Source organism: Nicotiana attenuata, chromosome 1 (assembly GCF_001879085.1).
Source record: "Nicotiana attenuata strain UT chromosome 1, NIATTr2, whole genome shotgun sequence".
NCBI lineage: Eukaryota > Viridiplantae > Streptophyta > Magnoliopsida > Solanales > Solanaceae > Nicotiana > Nicotiana attenuata.
Window position 1 is genome coordinate 76,294,223 of NC_031989.1, and position 22,065 is coordinate 76,316,287.

Below are 22,065 nucleotides of genomic sequence, written 5' to 3' on the forward strand. Positions count from 1 at the left end.
GAATCAGGTCAGTGTAGTTCGGGAAGGTTTGGTAGCTGGGACTACCAGGAGCTGTGATTTCACTGCTGTTGCTACCGCTACTGCTTGCTGACCTCTTTATTAGACCGTGTCAAAATAAAAAGAAGCTATACTACGCTATGATCTATGGATTACAAAAGTCCTATCTATGTCTTCAAACTTGCTCTTGTGTTGCCTTGAACTTGTATTCTTCCAATGGAACTCTTGCGTTGTTGCCTTGCATTGTGATCGGAGATATTCTGCCATTCCTCCGAGTGATGCTTGACTGCTGAAGTTTGAAATATGTGCCTCTATTCTTTAGGCGGGCTCCTGATTGCTGACACTTGAAAAGTATTCCCTAGGTGGGCTCCTGACTGCAACGCTTGAAAAGTATTCCCTTGTTCTCCAGGTGGGTTCCTGCTTTCAACAAAATAAACAAAACAAAGAAAAAAAAATTTGCCCCAGTTTGGTGACTGGGCACATCATGTTATCCAATATTGAAAAGTATTACCTTGTTTTTCAGGTGGGCTCCTGATTGTTGGACTTGAAAAGTATTCCCTTGTTCTCCAGGTGGGCTCATGATTGCTGGACTTGAAAAGTATTCCCTTGTTCTCCAGGTGGGCTCCTGATTGCTGGACTTGAAAAGTATTCCCTTGTTCTCCAGGTGGGCTCCTGATTCCTGATCTTGAAAAGTATTCCCTTGTTCTCCAGGCGGGCTCCTGACCGCAACGAAATAACAAACAAAGAATTTTGTTTTTGCCCCAGTTTGATGACTAGGTACAACATGTTATCAAATATAAAAGATTGAAAGCTAAAATTTGAATTGTACTTCCCTTGTTCTCCAGGTGGGCGCCTGATTGCTGAAGCTTGAAATGTATTCCCTTGTTCTCCAGGTGGGCTCCTGATTGCTGAAGCTTGAAAAGCATTCCCTTGTTCTCCAGGTGGGCTCCTGACTGCAACAAAATAAACAAACAAAGAAAATTTTCTGCCCCAGTTTGGTGACTAGGTACAGATGTGAGTATTAAACTGAATTATTCTACCAAGAATGCGAAAGCCGAATCCTACTATCTAGAGGGTCCTGACGACTCCTAACAATTACGAGCCTAAGCTATATCTTATAAAGGTACTGCTCCCACTCCATTTGTTGTCCTAAAAGGTCTTAAACTACTTTCCATTATCCAGGCGGGTCCTGACAACTACTAATTAAAAGACATTGTTAACCTAAGCTATATCTACTGAAGGTACGACTTCCACTGTATTTGGTTACCTAAGGAGATCTTAAAACTACGTCCCATTATCCAGGAGGGTCCTGAAAATCAAAATTCAAGTCTTATCCTAGGGGTGCCAATTCTATGGCTAAATTATACTATTCTACAACAGTATCTTGTCACCTAAGGAGATCTTAAAACTGTGTCCCATTATTCAGGAGGGTCCTGACAACTCCTAATTGAATCCTATCTTAAACAGGCAACTTTGAAACCAATTTATGTTCCTTGGCGTACATTTATGCTAAATTATGCTACTCATGATTGTTTTGAGATTTAAACTAAGTTCCATTTTCCAGGAGGGTCCTGAGAGTTTCTAGTCATACCTGTTTGGGTGCTACCTTCCCTCAAGGAGGGTTTCTCCGAAATGAACGAAATTTCTGCCCCTGTTTCAATCAAAGAAAAATCTTGTCAATTTTAAAAATGGTGGCTAGTTGCTGGCATTCTTGCTAGGTACATCCCTGTTGCTGGGCTTCACTCCGTCCCGCTTTCCTGGCCTTGCCTTGAATCCCCTTGAATTCCTGACCGAATTTCAACCCCTTGACTCCGATGACCCAAGTGTTCTATCCCATATTGTTGTTTTTGTGTTTCCGACCCCTCTTTTGGTATTTCACTTCTTCCCCACAATTATCCAACTAATCCAACAATGAAACTTCCAGTGTCCTTTATGACTTCCTTTGCTTTTGGCCATCTTTGATATACTCTGGCCCTATCTGTGCAACTAGGACGCTGGTAGTTAGCTTTGATATTCCCTCCTTTGTTTAGAACAGAACTGACACTGAAACATCCTAGAGATAGACCTCAAAAGAATGAAATTCAATGACCTCAAGGGTTAAAGATAAAGAAAATCCGAGAACGGGTGATTTGTGATGGAGAAAGGAGAGAATGAAACTTATCTGAGTGGAACAACTGGTACCATTGAGCATGCCATGCATTTTGGATCAATCAACCCAGTCTGTCTACCAATCAACTTCGATCGCCACATTTGCTGTTCCGGACTTTCAACTTGTTTTTTTTTATCCAAACCCAAACCTTGCTCGTCTTGCAATATCCTGAGACTCTTTTGACCACGGACATGTCTTTTTTGCCTGAAAACTCACCTTCGTCTTACGGTGCCCATGAGGGTTTTCACCAATAAGACTCTCTCATTTTGATTTCTCTCAAGTCACTTCGCCTTACGGTGCCCGTGAGGGTTTTCACCAATAAGACTCTCTCATTTTTATTTCTCTCAACTCACTTCGCCTTACGGTGCCCGTGAGGGTTTTCACCGATAAGACTCTCTCTTTTTTTTATTTTCCCTTGCACCGGAGTGTTGCCCCTGATGTGAATCACTTCGACTTGCTCGTATTGGCACTTCCTGAAGATTGATCGAAAGGTCTTTCTTTGGACCGTGATGCAGGCTTTCGGATAGGGTTAGGAAGAAAGGGTATAAAAGGCTCTAAAACAATTCAATATGGGTTCGCAACTACAACTTTCGGAATCAACTTCCTTGCACAACCATAACTGCTGCCCCAGTTCCTTTTGTGGGACTTTTGGGATTTTGTTTTGATGTGACTGAACCCCAAGGAGAGGCTGCCTACATACCCTTTTGGGATCAAGTCAAACGTAGTTCAGGTCATAGGAATTACTTTGCTGTTGCAATCTTTCCTTTTCTTCCACCTTCTTTTCTTTCTTTTCATTTTTCTTTCCTTTATTTTTTTTTCTTTTCATTCTTCTTTTTCATTTCTTTTTTGCTTTTCTTCATTTTCCTTTCTTCTATTTTCTTTTCTTCCTTTTTTTTCTTTTTTTCTTTTTCTTTCCGTTGGACTGTGGTTTCTTATTTCTTCACTGTTTTGCCTTGCTCGAGCTTCCAAGTTGTTATTGATTCCGAAAGAGGGGTACGAAAGAAAGTAAATAAGGCTCAAGAGGGGTAACAAAGGATAAAATGTTTGGATAGCAGAACAAAATGTCTTCGTCATTTCAATCTCAAAAATATGCCACATACAATAAAGTACAATTAAACCAAGAAATCATACATATTATCGCTTGACTGCGTCAGAGTTGATAGCCATTTCTACACATTTTCCTTCCACATATGTCAAATATAAAGCGCCATTGGACAACACTCTGGTTACGACAAATGGCCCCTGCCAGTTTGGGGAGAACTTTCCTTTTGCCTCAGCCCAATGAGGTAAGATACGCCTCAACACCAATTGCCCTACTTCAAATTTCCGCGGACGCACCTTCTTGTTATATGCGCTTGCCATTCTCTGTTGGTACAATTGACCGTGACACACTGCTGCCAATCTCTTCTCATCAATCAAACTTAGTTGTTCCAAGCGAGCTTTAACCCATTCAGCATCATCAATTTCCGCCTCGGCGATGATCCGAAGGGACGGGATTTCAATGTCTGCGGGTATTATTGCTTCGGTGCCATATACTAGTGAATAAGGCGTTGCCCCTACTGAAGTGCGGACAGTAGTGCGATAGCCTAAAAGGGCAAAAGGTAACTTCTCATGCCATTGCTTCGACCCCTCTACCATTTTCCGAAGTATTTTCTTGATGTTCTTGTTGGCTGCTTCGACTGCTCCATTTGCCTTAGGACGATATGGTGTGGAATTGCGGTGCGTGATCTTAAACTGCTGACATGTCTCGGCCATCAAATGACTATTGAGATTGGCACCGTTGTCTGTGATGATTACATTCGAGATCCCAAACCGACATATGATATTCGAGTGTAGGGGTATGCATTCAATTTATCGATTCGATTTTGACCTTTATCGATAATTACTTATCGATTAACGATTTGTACATATGCTTATCGTTATCGTTTCAATAAGGTTTCGATTTTTTCGATTTTGATTTATCGATTTTGGGGGCTTATTGATTCGGTTATCGATTACACCAATAAGAAAATTTGCGGGATTCCACGGAAAGTATATCGCTATAAACGCGCCTAACTAATATGGACAAAAAGAAGCTAAAATAAGACGAACACTATTTATAATATAAAAATTGTGTCAACAAGCACATGCAACAAAACTAAAGTAAGGGATCAAACGTATGCCACCAACACTCCAACGGTATAAAAAAACAAAACAAAACAAAACACATCATCACGGCTAATTCAGTTTTCCATTAATTTGAACTTCATGCCCTTGATCTTTAAATATGATCATTCCTTAAATGTGGTAGAGGAAATAATAGGGTAAGGGACTTAGGGTAAAGGAAAGGGTATAGATTAGGGAAAATAATATTGTATAGCCGCTTTCAAAATAGTAGCGGAATATATATACATTCTGTATGTTATATTAATTTACACAAATAGGTAACTACTCATTTAACAAGTGTCTACAGTCTAGGGATGTGCATTCGATTTATCGATTCGATTTTGACCCTTATTTATAATTACTTATCGATTATCGATTTGTACATATGCTTATCGTTATCGTTTCAATAAGGTTTCGATTTTTTCGATTTCGATTTCGATAACAAATAATCGATTCGATTTGTCGATAAACCGATTCGAATGCACACCCCTATTCGAGTGCACGAAATCAACCACTGCCTTTTTGGTCACGGATTTGAAGGTTTTCTCTTCAACCCATTTAATGAAATAATCAATAGCTACCAGAATGAACCTGTGCCCATTTGACGCCGCTGGCTCGATCGGACCAATGACATCCATTCCCCAAGCAACGAACGACCATGGTGCTGACATTGTACGCAATTCAGATGGTGGAGAATGAATCAAATCTCCATGTACCTGACATTGATGACACTTGCGTACGAAACTGATGCAATCCCGTTCCATAGTAAGCAATAGTAACCTGCTCGGAGAATCTTCTTCGCCAAAACATATCCGCTCATATGAGGCCCGCAAACTCCCGCATGTACCTCAGCCATGATAACTGTAGCTTGTTTAGCATCCATGCATCTCAACAATCCAAGATCTGGAGTTCTTTTGTACAATATTCCTCCACTGAAGAAAAAGCCGCTTGCCAAGCGTCGAATTGCTCTCTTTTGATCCCCTGTAGCTTGTGCTGGGTACACTCCCATCCGGAGGTACTCTTTGATATCATGGAACCACGACTTACCATCAAGCTCTTCTTCCACCATATTACAATAGGCATGCTGATCTCGGACCTGAATCTGTAACGGGTCCACATAAGCCTTATCTGGATGATGCAACATTGACGCCAAAGTGGCCAAAGCGTCGGCAACCTCATTGTGAATCCTTGGAATATGCTTGAAGTCTATTGATTGGAACCGTTGACAAAGTTCATGCAAACAATGCCGATATGGTATGAGCTTCAAATCTCGTGTCTCCCATTCGCCCTAAATCTGGTGTACCAGAAGATCCGAGTCACCCATGACCAAGATTTCTTGGACACCCATGTCTATAGCTAATCTCAAACCCAAGATACATGCCTCGTATTAAGCCATGTTATTGGTGCAATAGAAACGAAGTTGAGCAGTGACAGGGTAGTGTTGCCCTGTCTCAGAAATCAGTACTGCTCCTATCCCGACACCCTTGGCATTGGCAGCTCCATCAAAGAACAACTTCCATCCTGACTTCTCGATTTGTTCTAATTCTTCAACATGCATTATCTCCTTGTCAGGGAAGTATGTTTTCAAAGGCTCATATTCATCATCAACTGGATTCTCGGCCAAATGATCAGCTAGCGCTTGTGCTTTCATTGCAGTCCGGGTCACGTAGACAATATCAAATTCCGTAAGCAAGATTTGCCATTTCGCCAACCTCCCTGTGGGCATGGGTTTCTGAAAAATGTACTTCAACGGGTCCAACCGAGAGATGAGATAGGTGGTATAGGCTGACAAGTAATGTTTCAACTTCTGCGCTACCTAGGTTAAGGCACAACACGTCCTCTCAAGTTGAGTGTACTTTACCTCATATGATGTGAACTTCTTGCTGAGGTAGTAAATTGCCTGCTCTTTCCTTCCTGTGATGTCATGTTGCCCCAGTACACAACCAAAAGAATTATCCAGCATGGTCAGATAAAGGATCAAGGGCCTTCTCGGCTCCGGCGGGACCAACACAGGTGGACTAGCCAAATACTCCTTAATCTTGTCAAATGCTGCTTGATATTCATCCGTCCATCTGACCGCAGCATCTTTCTTTAGCAGCTTGAAGATGGGCTCGCAAGTTGTTGTAAGCTGGGCAATGAACCTGCTGATGTAATTCAATCTGCCAAGCAAACTCATCACCTCTTTCTTGTTCCTCGGCGGTGGCAGCTCCTGAATGGCTTTGATCTTAGACGGGTCTAATTCAATACCGCATCGACTCACTACGAATCCCAATAACTTCCCAGATGGAACTCTAAACGCACACTTTGCTGGATTAAGCTTGAGGTTGTATCTGTGGAGTCTCTGGAAGAATTTCCTCAAGTCCTTGACATGGTCACATTGTTTTCTCGACTTTATGATCACGTCGTCCACATAGACCTCAATTTCCCGATGTATCATGTCATGGAACATGGTGGTCATCGCCCTCATATACATTGCCCCCACGTTCTTCAATCCAAATGGCATGACTCTATAACAATACGTTCCCCAAGGCATGATAAATGCCGTCTTTCCCGCATCCTCCTCATCCATCAAAATCTGGTGATAGCCCGCATAGCAATCCACGAAGGAACCAATCTCATGTTTGGCACAATTGTCAATCAATATATGGATGTTGGGTAACGGGAAGTTGTCTTTCGGACTTGCCTTATTGAGGTCAGGGTAATCTACGCACACTTTGGTCTTTCCATCCTTCTTTGGCACAGGCACAACATTGGCTAACCAGGTGGGATACCGCGAGACCCTGATGACCTTTGCTTCAAACTGTTTGGTGACCTCTTCTTTGATTTTCACACTAATGTCTGTTTTAAATTTCCTTAGCTTCTGCTTGACCGGAGGGCATGCTGGGTCAGTGGGTAATTTGTGAACCACCAAATCAGTGCTCAAACCGGGCATGTCGTCATACGACCATGCAAAAACATCTTTATACTCAAAAAGTGCTTTAATTATCTCTTCCCCGAGCTGAGGTTTCAAATGGACACTTATTTTTGTTTCCCGTACATTCTCCTGATCCCCTAAATTGATTAGCTCTGTGTCATTCAAATTAGGTTTGGGTTTTTCTTCAAAGTGGCTTAATTCTTTCCTGATTTCCTCAAAAGCTTCCTTATCATCATATTCTATTTCGTCATCACACTCAACTTCTTGTATTATTATGTCTGAGTTAGATTGGCGTTTAAGACTGGGCTGAAGACTCCTCATGCATGACACATCACTGAAACCAGCATAAAAGGGACTGTACAAGAAAGAAAAGAAAGGCAAAAATAAAAACTATCAGGAATGAAAAAGAGGGAAATTGCATTTCATTAATATTTAAGATAACAAGGTTTAACTCATCCAAACGGACGGAACATAGCATCCGAATTACAACCTTGGAAATAATTCAGATTAAACTGAAAGGAAATCAAAACTAACTACCAAGACTCCCTCCGAGTAGGAAGGGGAGTTGCTTCCCAATTGTTAAGCTTTGCTTGGGCCCCCACGAACTGGACATCTGTCTTGCTTGGACCTTCTCCGGCTTCCAACACATTCACCTCATGAAACAGCTTTTCAAACTTCTCAATCAGCTCCTTATCGGGGTCAACCACACCACTGGGCATTGCCGTTACTAGGCGCTTCTTAGTACCAGGCCTGACAAAGGAACGGGAAAGGCGGGGGATAGGTTTTGGAAGGGTCCATGCTTTCTTTTTCATTTTTCTAGCTCGCCTTATGTCTGCAGCGGTGGGCTTGAAGCCTAAGCCAAAAGTATCCAGGTTTGCAGGAAGGGATACGGGCTGTACGATGCCTTGTAAAGAAGCACCCAAGCCTTTTCCAGGTACAAATCCGTTCTTCAGCATTTCCGACGCAACCATGACGGATGCAGCAGCTACCTTTGGCACAGGAATACACTTCCCTTCCGGGATCTTTTCAACCGATACCGTATCAAAGACTTGATAAACCCATGGGCCTTTGTCATCCTCAGCTTCTATGAAAGGCACAATGGCATCACCCAGAGTACACGAACTATCTTCCCCATGCACCACAATCTCTTGCCTGTCCCACTCGAATTTAACCATCTGGTGCAAGGTAGATGGCACTGCCTTTGCTGCATGGATCCAGGGTCGGCCTAACAAGAGATTGTAAGAGACAGCCACGTCAAGCACCTGGAACTCCATAGTGAATTCAACCGGACCTATTGTCAGTTCCAACACTATATCCCCAACTGTGTCCTTGCCTCCTCCATCAAATCCTCGCACGCAAATACTATTCTTGTGGATTCTCTCACTGTCCACCTTTAACTTTTCCAGGGTGGAGAGAGGGCAAATGTTTGCACTGGACCCGTTATCAACTAGCACCCGGGTGACCACAGAGTCTTCACATTTCACCGTGAGGTAGAGTGCTCTATTATGCTCAGTGCCTTCCAAAGGCAGCTCATCATCAGAAAACGTAACCCTGTTGACCTCGAAAATCTTGTTTGCTATTTTCTCTAAGTGGTTCACAGAAATCTTATCAGGAACATGGGCCTCATTCAAAATTTTCATCAATGCCTGGCGGTGCTCATCTGAGTGGATCAGTAATGATAGCAAAGAGATTTGCGCCGGGGTCTTTCTCAACTGTTCTACAATGGAATAATCTTGTGCCTTCATCTTCTTCAAGAATTCTTCTGCCTCTTCTTCAGTTACAGCTTTCTTTACTGATACTGGATTATCTTTGGTGAGTTTAGCCTTTCTCAGCTCGTCAGGAGCAAAGCATCTTCCTGAGCGAGTCAGTCCATGGGTTTCACAAACTTCTTCCTTAACTTCCTTTCCCTGATACATCACTGTCACTCGGCCGTAATTCCATGGGACGGCCTTTTCACTGATTACTGGTAGCTGAGTCACTGGCTTGATGACAACCGGCTCTGTGCGAGCCCCTTTCACAATCACAGCGGGCTTGACAGCCGCCCCCGACACTACCACTTTAACTGGTTCTTGTTTTTCTGCAACACTGCTCAAAAGCTCTTTCTTCATCACTACAACTGGTTTGCCAACTGTTTCTCCTACTTTGATCGATGTTCTCTCCTTTGCTAGTTTCTCATTTGATCTATCCTCACTAGCCCTGATCATCATCACGGTTTGTGACGGCTTCTTATGCTCTCCCTTTTGGATTAGCTCGATCATATGGGTCTCGTGATGAGTTGGTAATGGATTTTGGGTGATGTTAGGCGTTTCTGGGGCTTGTACTTCAATTCGGCGGGTATCAATGAGCTCTTGGATAGCCGTTTTTAAGTGCCAGCATTTTTCTGTGTCATGTCCCGGCGCACCTGAGCAATATTCACAACTCACAGAGTGGTCTAGATTCCTTGGGGGAGGATTTGGCAATTTGGGTTCAATCGGATTCAGCATGCCCAACTGTCTCAATCTGTGGTACAAGCTAGTGTAAGATTCACCCAAGGGAGTGAAAGTCTTCTTCTTTTGCAACCTATCATTCTTAAATGCGGGATTGGGTCGAAAACCGGTTCCAGCAGGATTTCTGTTGGTTCTTGGGGGTGGGTAGGTGTTTTGAGCTGAGTAAGTATTTTGTGGGGTGGGTGCGCGCCATTGTGCATGGGTAGGAGGTTGGGGTATGTCTGGGCGTGGTGGACAGAGAAATGGGGAGCGGGAGGTGGGTAATAATGCTGCGGTGGGCCATATGGGGTATGTGGGTAGGTTTGGGGGTGAGGGCGAGGTTGGTGATAATATGGTGATGGACCTCTGGACCAAGCTCTCGATTCCACTACTGCAACCTCTTCTTTCTTCTTCTTTCCCAATACTCCTCCAGTTCCGCTCTGAATAGCCTGAGTAGTTGCTTTGATTGCTGAATAGCTCATAATCTTGTTAGACTTGAGACCCTCTTCCACCATACTTCCCATTTTCACGACCTCGTTGAAAGTTTTTCCCACTGCTGACACCAGATGACCATAATAGGTTGGCTCCAAAGCCTGAAGGAAATAATCAACCATCTCATTCTCTTTCATTGGAGGATCAACTCTTGCCGCCTGCTCCCTCCACCGAAAATCGTACTCTCTGAAACTTTCCCCGGGCTTCTTCTCAATTTTAGTTAGCGACAGACGGTCCGGGACAATTTCGAGATTGTACTGAAAATGACATGCAAATGCTTGAGCCAGGTCGTCCCAAGTGTACCATCGAGCATGGTCCTGTCGTGTGTACCACTCCAAGGCTGCTCCACTTAGACTTTGACTAAAGCAAGCCATCAATAATTCATCCCTTCCTCTAGCTCCTCTCATCTTGCTACAGAATCCCCTTAAGTGAGCCACCGGATCACCATGGCCATCATATAAGTCAAACTTGGGTAACTTGAATCCTGCTGGCAATTGGACATCAGGAAACATGCACAGGTCCTTGTAGGCTACACTCACTTGTCCTCCGAGCCCTTGCATGTTTCGGAATGACTGTTCTAGGCTTTTGACCTTCCGGATCATCTCCTCTTGTTCAGGGTTTTTTGGAGGTTTTTCTTCCTCAGCTGAGAGATCAAGGCGAGGAGTGTAAGGGCATGGTTCAGGCGGTTTGAAAGTGGCTTCGGGCGGGTAATACTGGTTATCATGGGTTTGGAACAAAGGTTCACTAGAAGACCTGAGTAGTGTGGCAGGTGGGGGAGCCACGAACACATGAGTGATTGGTGGTGGAGGGCATGGGATTTGTTTGGGCGGTGGAGGTGGTGGTGTTTGAGAGGTGGTTCCGTAGTACTGCTGGTAAGTAGGGAAAGCTGGTGATGAATTTACTGTGGGAGGATCTTGAGGCTGAGCTAGTGATGGGAGGTAGGTGGGGTTAGCAGGATAGGCTGGTGGTGGATGTCCCTTCGACCAGGCCTGGTACATCTCGACCATTTGTTGCTTCAGTTTATACATCTCCTCCTTCATTGCATTAACGTCCACTACTTCCTCCTCCCTAGATGGGTCGACAATGCTTGCTTCCAATTCCTGGTTGACCATGTTTGACTTATCCTTAGGGCGGGTGTTGTAGGGATGGGTTGCCAGAATGCCAGTCAACTTAACCACTTGCCTGGACTCATCAACAACAACTTTGTTAGCGGTTATGGTATTAACAGATAGATAACCACACATTGAGGAGTGAATGCACCTAAGCAGTTAACCATTTCTATTATGCCTTTGCTCGGTCACATGCGTCATCCGGCTTTCCATTTCCTTTACTTGCCAATTGCAAACTTTCTCTTTTCCTTTCTTTTTTCCTTTTCTCCTTGGTTTTCCTTGTTCCTAACCGCTCTTTTCCTCAAAATTATTTTTCCACTCTTATCTTTCCTTTTCTCTTGCCCTCTTTTTATCTTTGTTTTCTTTTCCTCTTTTGTTTTCCTTTCCTTTCTTGTTTCTTTCACCTTTTATTATTACGGTCGGATCCTATGGAGATTGCCTACGTATCACGACCCCGCGTGAATCAGACCAAGCGTAGTTCTTGCAAATAAATGCAAGAATTAAAGAAATAATTTTTCGGGAATTTTTCAATTTTCATTAATAACAACTGCGATTACAAAGCTACCAAACTATCTGTTGTTCTTTTCCTCAAAATGGATAGTACAAAACTAGACTCAAAAGCAGAAATAGAGACTCGGTTATCTAGGAATACATCAAAGCTTCAAATCCTGAGGCCCGCGGGGTATCTCTCGGCATCGCCGCGGGCCTGCGTGCGAGACCCTTTTGCAACTGATCCAGATCGTTCATGACCTGGCGAACGAATATCATCACGGAAGCAAAGAACGTGGTACGACCCATCCGCTCACCAGCTTGGCACTTCATGACAATGTAGTTGGCAATGTTTCTGATTCTTTCCCTGATTTGGCCTTTTTCTTGGAGTAGCCGACTTATCTGCTGAGTACGAGCCTCTAGTACCTGAGAATCCTGGAGGTGAAGGTCTTGTAACAATTTTATTTCCTTTTCCATCTCAGCGATTAACCCATAACACTGTTCTCTCTCGGCCCGAAATTCTTTGTCCTGCCGAGCTGCCTTTTCTTCAAGAGTATTCATTTTTCTTTTCATGTTAGCAATGGTTCCCTCATAGTTCTTCTTCATTTGTTGTACAAACTGGGCCCTTTCCTCGGTCTTCTTTGCCCATTGTGCCCGAAGTTTTGTCACGTTTCCCTCGGATTTTTCCAATTCCTCCTGACATTCCAAAACTTGTTTCTTCAAACCATTTATCAATCTCTCGTCGGATAGACTTCTTTCCCGATTCTTGGCATCTATTTTCATTTGCTGAATTTGGGCTTTGAGAGCTTCATTCTCCTGGGCCAATTTCTTCTTATCACCTTCGTCGGCTGCGGCTTGCAAGGTGTTTTCAAACCGGAGCGCCTAAACCTGTTTTTCCAATGCTCCTATTCGGGCCCTATACTCTTTTTCCTTAGCTAACCAATCCCACTGCGCCTGAGCCTCGTTAGTGAATTGTTGCACATGTGGCCTTTTGGCGGGTCTCTCGGGAATTTGAAATCTCTTACGAAGCCAGACCAAGTATTTGGGATCTACCTCACCTATGGCTCGGTCCTGTACTATAGTCTTGGGTTCAAGGTACCCGCACTCATTCCAAATCTTTCGAATTCTACCTTCAGGGAATGCAGCTTTCAGGCCTAACTCGATGACTTGCTCACTCAGGTATTCATCGTTGTGCACTGTCTGGAATCTTCCAAATTGCCGCAGGACTCGGTAAGGAGCATAGGGCTGTATGCTTCGAATACCCATCAAAAGAATGTAAGAGACCTCTGCTGATGTGTATACAGCTTCAGTAGCAGGGAGCCATCCATAAGCCCATTCAACTTTATCTGCGGTCAAGGATCTTAAGCATGACGACCAGCCTCAGTACCCTCAGGGAATTCGATACCTGTCACCCGGGTCTCGAATTCTGCAATACAACTCACTCCAGTTAAACCGTAGTTCATATAGCCTGTGCGGTGACAGAGGTGTTCCTGTATCCACAATTGTAAGAGCATTGAGACCTTGAAAGAATTTCTCCCCTTCCCGACATTTGGTCAAAGCTCGATACATTTCTGCTACAATTAGGGGAACCACCGTGCTAGTAGGTTTCTTCATGGCAACATCTAGCATCCCTACCAAGCCAAGGTCTATGTGACCATCTTTTCTCGGACAAACTACCACTCCCAAAAAGGCCACCATGAAGGCTAATCCCCGTCGGGCTTCCCATTTGTCTTTATTTCCAGCATGTGTCAATCCTGTGTTGGGTTCCTCGAAGCCTTTGGGGTTACCATACCGGTGATATAAGAAATGCAATGTACAACACCCTTCCGCCAGATACGGGTCTTGAATATCCCAGCTGATGTTCAACAAATCCAAGAACCTATGAAGGGTTACCGGTCGTGGGGCCAATGGGTATCTACCACGGAGGTTCCCGTTGAGACCGGCGTATCCGGCAATCTCTTCTAATGTAGGTGTGAGTTCAAAATCTGAAAAACCGGAATACATTACGGGTCGAATCCCAGAATGGTATCAATGCCTCAATAATATCTTTTCTTGGTTTTATGTTCAGCAAATCGACGAGACCACCCAAACTTTTGACCACGGTATCTCTGCTTCCTTTTCCCAAATCATGCCACCACATGTGAAGTTTCAAAGGGATCTCGCTCAGGACTGAGAAGGTTTCGATGTTACTTGAATCCATCCTGCACATTTATTAGGGAATTTTGATGACTTATTTTGAAAAAATGGCTATTTGTGCAAAAAGTCTTATTTAGAAAACATGACTTGGTTTTGCAAATACGGCCTTTCAACACTTCTGGGAGGAAGATTTTAAGGATGTGCCCACAAACCATGTAAAAGTGTCTCAAGGTGGCTGTTCTTGAAAAAACAGCCTTCCGGCGTCCTTTTAGGGACATTCGGCTTATTCTAGACAAGAATGGCATCACCCGACTTATTTTGACAAAAAGTTAAAGTCTTGGTATTTTTGGCTATTTTTCCAAAGGGGTGTTTGGACCCGATGAGGGTTGCCTATGTATCTCACACCCGGTGATAATCAAACCAGCGTTGTTCGGTCAAATAAACCTAACTATTTTTTGAAAATAAGACTCTTTTATTTTTTGTTGGCAACTACATTATTTCTGAAAGCAAACTTCATTTTTCATGTTTTCTTGTTCAATGGAAAATAAGCAAACTAATTTGAAAATAAAACCCTTTGTTTTTCATTTTTCTTTTCCATTGGTAAACAAAACAAACTAAAGAAAACTACTTTCTTCTCTTTTTTTTTCCTTTTTCAAAAATCCGGCAGCATTTCGGCACTACTTGGACACTGGTTTTTCACTACAAATGGTCACCCTCACTTAGTCCTAACACTGCCTATTTTCATAATTCACTCATTTAGACAAGCCGATCAACATGCAAAGCCGAGCAAATGAATGCGCAAGTAGCACGTAAGATGCATCAGGATGGTCAACTTATTTCAGGTCACCTGTCCTAGACGGACTCAACACATGTTTTGAGTCCCCTAAGTCAAATGCACATGATGCAAACAAGCGTCCTACTAGGGATCCGGCATGAGGTTTTATTCTTCTAGGTTTAACCCTAGGTTTATTGGTCTAGACCTGGCTTACCCGAGCAGACAACTCGGGACGAGGGGGAGGCAGCGTACCGGGGATACAGAAGCTTCGCCGGCTTAGCAACTTATCCAAACCTCGTTCTAAATGGGAAAAGACTCTAAATAGAAGAGAAGCTACACGAAGTGCACCCTTCTCCATGATGTAGAAGACTCAGAGAGAGGAAAGGATTCGCGATAGTTTATATACAATTCAACAAATATCAAAGCGGTAAAACATTTAGCACATAGCATGGAACATGTAGAAAAATCAGATAAAGCCAAATGTAACAATTTAACTGAGCTCGAATTCTGAACTCTGAACCAAAAGTTCTGGGTTCTTATCCCCAGCAGAGTCGCCAGAGCTGTCACACCTCCTTTTTTCTTACTACACCCCGGGAAGGGATATAATAAAGGGAGTTTTTCCAATTAAAGGACAATCGAAACGGGATTGTTTATTAAGAGATTCAGAGTCGCCACTTGGGAGATTTATGGTGTCCCAAGTCACCGGTTTGAATCCCGATTCGAGGAAAGGGTTGACTCTGTTTAACAGTCGCGAACCAGAAATCCGGGTAAGGAATTCTGTTAACCCGGGAGAAGGGGTTAGGCACTCCCGAGTTCTGTGGTTCTAGCACGGTTGCTCAACTGCTATATTTGGCTAAAGTCTGATTTTAATACATGTTATACTATTGCAATTTTAGAATTGTTTAACCGTTTTTAATTAGTTTTTATGAAAGTGAACGCCGTTTAAGAGCGTGTTTTTGGATCACGTCACATGAAATGCACCCGGATCCTTGACACCTCTTATTCAACATTTTGGGATTTGGATTTGGGTTGCATGAAATGCACACCCATAGTTAAGAAGGTAAAATTATTAAAAAGCGCGCCTAAAGTGTCTAGCATCTTGTTAACTTTGCGGGAAGCCATGAAAATTCGCTAAATGGCATGTCCCGAGTTTCTAAAATAAACAAGATTGATTAAACTGAGGGCCGCGCAATTTGTCATTTTTGTTCGGCACGATGCACCTCGATTCTAATCTAAAGAAAAGGAATTCGAGTTATATTTGGAGGGCCAAGAACTGTTCATGTTATCTAGTATTGGCTCACCCCCATTAATTAAAGAAAACTCAATTATCTAAACATTAAAGGGCCCAGATTATACTATGGTGCAAGCTAACAAAATATATTTGTGAGGGAAAGAGTTAATGGTTTGAAGTTAAATTTGGGCCCACCGTGAGGCCCAATAGCCTGTAGTGCCCTTTTTAATCACAAATGACCATCAGTCCAAGCTAGGGTCCACGAGGGAACCCAAATTGAAGCAAAATCGACTTGAGCTAGCAATGGGGTTCTTGGTTCGAACCCACACATCAACACAAGGGGTCAGTTTTTGCATTCAACTCTACAGCCCACATTACTACTTACATTTCAATTAGAAATCACATAAAAATGAAATTGAACTTTGTTCTCCAAGTTTAAAACCATTAACTGAACATTACAAACCCACGAGTTCCAATTACACATGCTCATAATCAAACCAAAATAAGCTAAACCTACTATTGAAACACTATGGATCATTTTTCCTTAAATCACAATTACAACACCCAGAAATCCAAGAATACATTCAGCAAAACCAATGGGTGAACACATGATCAACTGAATGCGATTAACATATTGCCAAAACTAAAGAACGACTCAGCAGCCAAATTCAAAAACCATTTACAATTACCAGACTCCTCAAGCATGCGTGTATGACCTGAGCTTAGATAACAAACTGTCCCTTAAGTCTTACAATAGTCCCAAATTGATTACAAAAGAACTTAATCTACTTAACACAGAGATCGACTAAATAGTATAGCATGCCAAGTAAGAAAAGAAATCCAAAGTAAAACATGGTTGAATCTGAAACAACTGAAATTATGCTTTCAAATCCTGCTTTCTCATTTTATTCTTCAATTCCAACATTCACAATCAATAGAGCTTTATAGTGTGTACCTGGAAATAAGATAGAAACCAAGACAAAGCAGGATCAGTAGCTAGCAGTTAGTAGCACAACACCCAGATTCGAGCAATAATCAGCAGAAACCCAACTCAAAACAAGTGATACACAGCAGACCCCAGAACCCAATCTCAAACCAATTTCAAACCCCAAATCAATTCATATTCAACCTCAAGTGAACCAGCAAATATTTCCGAACTTGAAAATTTCAGAAATCAGCAAAAAGAAATCAATGGAACAGAAAAACATCAACACAGCCTGAACCCAAAACTTTTTCCGACACAAGATCAAGCCATTTTCCACTCAAAGGGAATCAGAAATTGTTTTTGTAATCAAAGAAGACTTCAAAATTCAGGACAGAAGTTCAATGGAATAGTGCTTCTTCCCAAATTTTTTTCAGCCGTTTTGTGTTTTTTGATCTTTTATCTCTGAAGTTCTATAAAACAATAAAATTGTGCAGCCTTTTCTGGATTTTCAGCTCTCTAGTCTCTCAGGTCTATTTTCTGTATTTCTTAGCTCTTAAAACCTTGCCCTCTAAGGCAAGAAATGATGCCTTTATAGGCAAATAATTAGGGCAGCCCTGCAGGACTTCATCTTACACTTTAGTCCCTCTTAAATTCCTGTTTTTAGCTTATAAATCCTTTATTTACTGACTTTCTACCCAAGTCACACCACTATGTTTCTAAAACTCCAATTAGGACCCCTTCTAGGTGCTTCTAGGGGCTTCTAATTTCTGTTACCAAAGATTCCCTGAGTTGAACTCCCTAAATTACCCTTTTTGGTTCTGAAAATTACCAACCTAGTTAAACCAATCCCAAAACTCCCCCTAAAGTTTCATAATTATACACTTACCCCCCCTAAGTTCTAACTGCTCACAATCTCAACAAAGAGTAGGCAAACGAGCTGACACTTTCAGTCGGATTGAAAACCAATGAAATTCAAAACAACTGTTGAATCATATTAAACCATGAAGAATTAGTCTGAATTTAACCTAAGATCCGTCACACACATAAACATAAACTCAGGAAATGCTCTTGAAGCAGGAATTAATGCAGACGATGAACTATATTTGACTAATCTCAATGCTTCAGTTCCAGAATTAATTCGCAAACATAAAATGAAACCTTAGTCGAGGAGGAAGAAATCTAACGAGTTGAAAACAAATCAAACTCAAACCTATGAAACCGATTGTCATTAACAATTTAGCAAACAAGCTAACCAATGAACTTAAAACCAGAAACATAATGCAATTAAACAAGAAACGAAACTTCTGAAGAAAGAAAATGGAAAATACAACAACACAACATAAGAAAAGATCAAACGGAAACCAATCGACGCAAGGAAATTAGCCCAAACCTGCTTCAGCAAGAACCCGCATGAACTCGAAATAAAACTTTTGAAAGAAGAAAGTGAACTTTGACGGTTCATTAATCGATTGTCCTTAACAAAAGACAAACGGATTAATGACGGTTTGGGTCCACTCAACCTTGTTAACTAGAAAAGAACACAGGCCGGAGACTTAGGGCATTCCGGACTCTGCTCTACCAATGATTGAGCTAATTTTACGGGAGACAAGTCGTGTTTGAGCGGAAAATAGGTGAAGGGTCATTTGGGGTGACTCATGTAGATTTGAGGTTTTAGGTTTTTTTAGATCTTGGATTCAGATTTGCCATTCGAGCATTTGAGGTGGGATTCGAGGGAAGCTGGTCGAGATTTGGAAGAGGGAGGCAGAGGGTTTCTAGGGTGTTGAGATAGGGGTGATGGAGTGGTCGCCGCCGCGGAGGCGGTTGGGAATTTGAGGGCGCGTCTCTAGGGTTCTGATTGAGACCGGTGAGATGACAGGGGGTATGGGGTTCTTGGGGGGTGGGTGGGGGGTAAAGGTCCTTCGGACACTTTTATAGTGTCATCCCAATCAGCTCCCAGCCGTTGATCCCATCAGATCGAACGGTTCTTATCACGGCCCACCGAAACGGGGTCGTTTCATGCTAGTGGGGACTGGGACCGGGTTTGGGGAGTGATTTGGGCTGGGTTGGAACGGGTCTGGGCTAAAAGCGTTTGGGCTGCTGTTTTGAATCAAAAAATTGGCCCAAAAATCTGATCCCCTCTTTTGTTTTCCTTTTCTCTTTTTTTTTCAATTTTTTTTCTAATTTCAAATAAAAAAAATCTAAATTACATGCTAAACCAAACTAACCTATCAAAACACTAATTAATCCTAAAAATAATTAACACAATTAGTGAAAACCAAATTAAAGGAACACTACCAAAATAGATATTCACATTAAAAATGCAAAAATTAACTATTTTTTGTGATTTTCCTTTTTATTGAATAACCTAATTACTAATTAATTCTTAAAATACAAAATTAACCCCTAAATGCCATTGCCAAGTATTTTTATATTTTTCATTGATTAAATAAAATAAACATACACAGACAAATGCAAACAATTGACAGAAAATGTCACAAAAATCAACAAAATTGCAAACAATGAAAGACATTATTTTGTTTTGAATGTGTGGGAGTAATTCATATAGGGCAAAAATCACGTGCTCACAAAGTCTATAGGCTCAAAAGGGTTAACTAGGGATAGATTTTATTTGTGGTAAGTAATTAAGCGCAAAAAGATCAAAGAAAGCCTAAAATCATTTTTCAAACCGAGCATCACCTAAAATTTCGCTTCGACTCACAAACCGGGCAAGTTCTAGACACAAGTACAAAGCATGGACTACACAAAAACCTCACCACACATGGCATATGATTCATTCCAGATCAGCTCATCAAGACGCTCCAATACGAGCATTCAATTCACTAACAAACATACAAATTAAGGCACTTTAGTGAGATTCAACAAATAAGACTAAGCGTTACACTCTAGGGTCTATTGTGTTCATGTGTGTCAATGCTATGGGTTCTCTCTTGATTTTCTAGCTCGTAGCCCATTAACCTACTCTACAAATAAAAAAGATAACAAAATAAAGAAAACTACCTATCCCCGGTTCAAGTTAAAACCCTTGGAAAAGAACCGTGGCCCAAAGAAAAACCAAGGGGGAGTTGCTACACTACCTAAAAAAAATAAAAAATCTTTTTGGAGTTTTCTCTAGACTAACTTCCCTAAGGAACATTGTCTAAAGTGATCCGTTGTCGGGAAGAGTCTACATATTTTCTCATATTTTTTTTTCCCGACTTAGTCCCTCAAGAACCCCGCCGAAAGGGATCCGTCATCGGAACGAGCCACTTATCTACTTTAAACTAATTGTTCCTACTTAACACCAAAACTATCAAAGTCAAATAAAACACAACAAAAACAACATTCAAATGATACAACTACATACATACAATGAAGTATACCCCCACCCCACACTTAAAATGAAGACATGTCCCCATGGCTTAAAATTTGAAATAGTAGTGAGGTGAAGGAACTTCCCTGAAGTGTCACTCCTGGTCGAAGACAGTGTCTGGGTTGACGTTGCACGCACGACCCAGAGCTCGCAGCCAGCCCGTGAATTTCTTTTTCGACTTCACTTGTCGGTCAGCTACCACGTCTACTTGTGTGCCCAAATCAGTCATGGAGGTCCGCAAACCAGCCATCTCCTGCTCCAAAGCAGTGAAACAGGACACCCGGGCAGCTCCTGAAGATGTCGCAGTCCCAGATGGTCCTACAGCAGCTACAACGCGCTCCTGAGCCTGTGGTGCTGCCTCGACTCTGTCCTCAGCATCCTCCTCATTATCAGAATCATCAGAACTACTACTCGCCGCCACCGCTACTACTTCCGACTCCTTGCCTGTGGTCACCTTATCAGCACGAAACTTGCCCTCCTTTCGTACCAACCCATCCACAGCTAGATTTTCGGGGACCCGAGCATCCCTGCATAGTTGAGTCACTATAGGGGAAAAAGAACCCATACCTTTTGATTTGACTTCGGACAAATATCTCATCATGCATCACCTTGGCCACATCAAAGTCGTAACCATTTACAAAGCACCAAATCAAGGCAGCTCGGGGCCCATTTACCTCTGTTGTATTGTGAGATGGAATCAAGCGGTTGTTGATGAGGTGCAACCAGCACTTACCTTCAAATGTGAGTATTGAGGAGTGGAATTTCCATCCAGACCACTTCTTTTCCGGGCACACAAATTGTCTCAAAGAATCGTGCCCATTTTCCGTCGTTCATTGGGTGGCGGCCTGTACTCATAGAAGTAATCACCAGTATCTGGGGGTGGAGGCAGCTGGTAGGCCTTCCGTATTGCCTCAACAGAAGCATTCACTGCCCGTCGGCGCACCGTGACTACTCCATTAACAAGCTCTGGTACATTGGCATAGAACTCCCGCACAACCATTACATTACCCTCACCGGGCTCATTGATGAAGGTTTGCGACCCTCGCCTCACCAATTCATTGTACATGTGCGGGCAGTGGTGCTGGAGCCAGCCGACGTGAATACCCCTCTCCGGAATTGGCTTTCTACGAGCCTTCTCCGCGAAGTGGTCTTGTGCCTTGGCCGAAACAAATTTTGTAGCATCAAAGGAACGGGCCTGTGCAGCCCCTCTTGACCTAGCTGAACCAGCTTGGCTGCTTGATGAGGCCACTGTGGCTTGTCGTTTCCTAGGTGGAGCCATGATACCTGCAACACGGGAACACATTAGCACAGCCCAACTAAGATTTTGTGACGCAATGTGGTTACTCAGACTTCACACGCATAGGTAGTCACAAACTACATTATCACGTTCATTTGGGCCTTTCCACGAACACCTTGTGGGCGTTAACCCTTCACAGCTCTTTTTAAGCTTTTTAGAACACTAATCCACCAATACACCCACCGAGATCACAAATTAGGTGGAATTCCACCCCACACTTATCACTCACCAATACTACAACATATAGCACCAAATTCTCTACACAAAATCTAAGAACAACAACTACAACAAGGTATTTTCATACAACAACATCTGAAAAAAATAAAACTAGAAAAAGAGAAGAAAGAGAAAGGAAAAAAAAGAAACTAGGGTTAATACCTGTGATGGACGATGGTGGTGAGTAGAGAAAGAGAATGGGGGAGAAGTCGTGAGAATGGGGGAAAGAATTGGGGGAATAGGCGTGAGATGGGTTAAGGATTTAGGAGCAGAAGTGTGAGATGGGGTTTTGATTTAGGAGTAGAAGCGTGAACGGGGGGTTTAGAAAGGGGGTATTTTGTTGAACGGGGGGTTT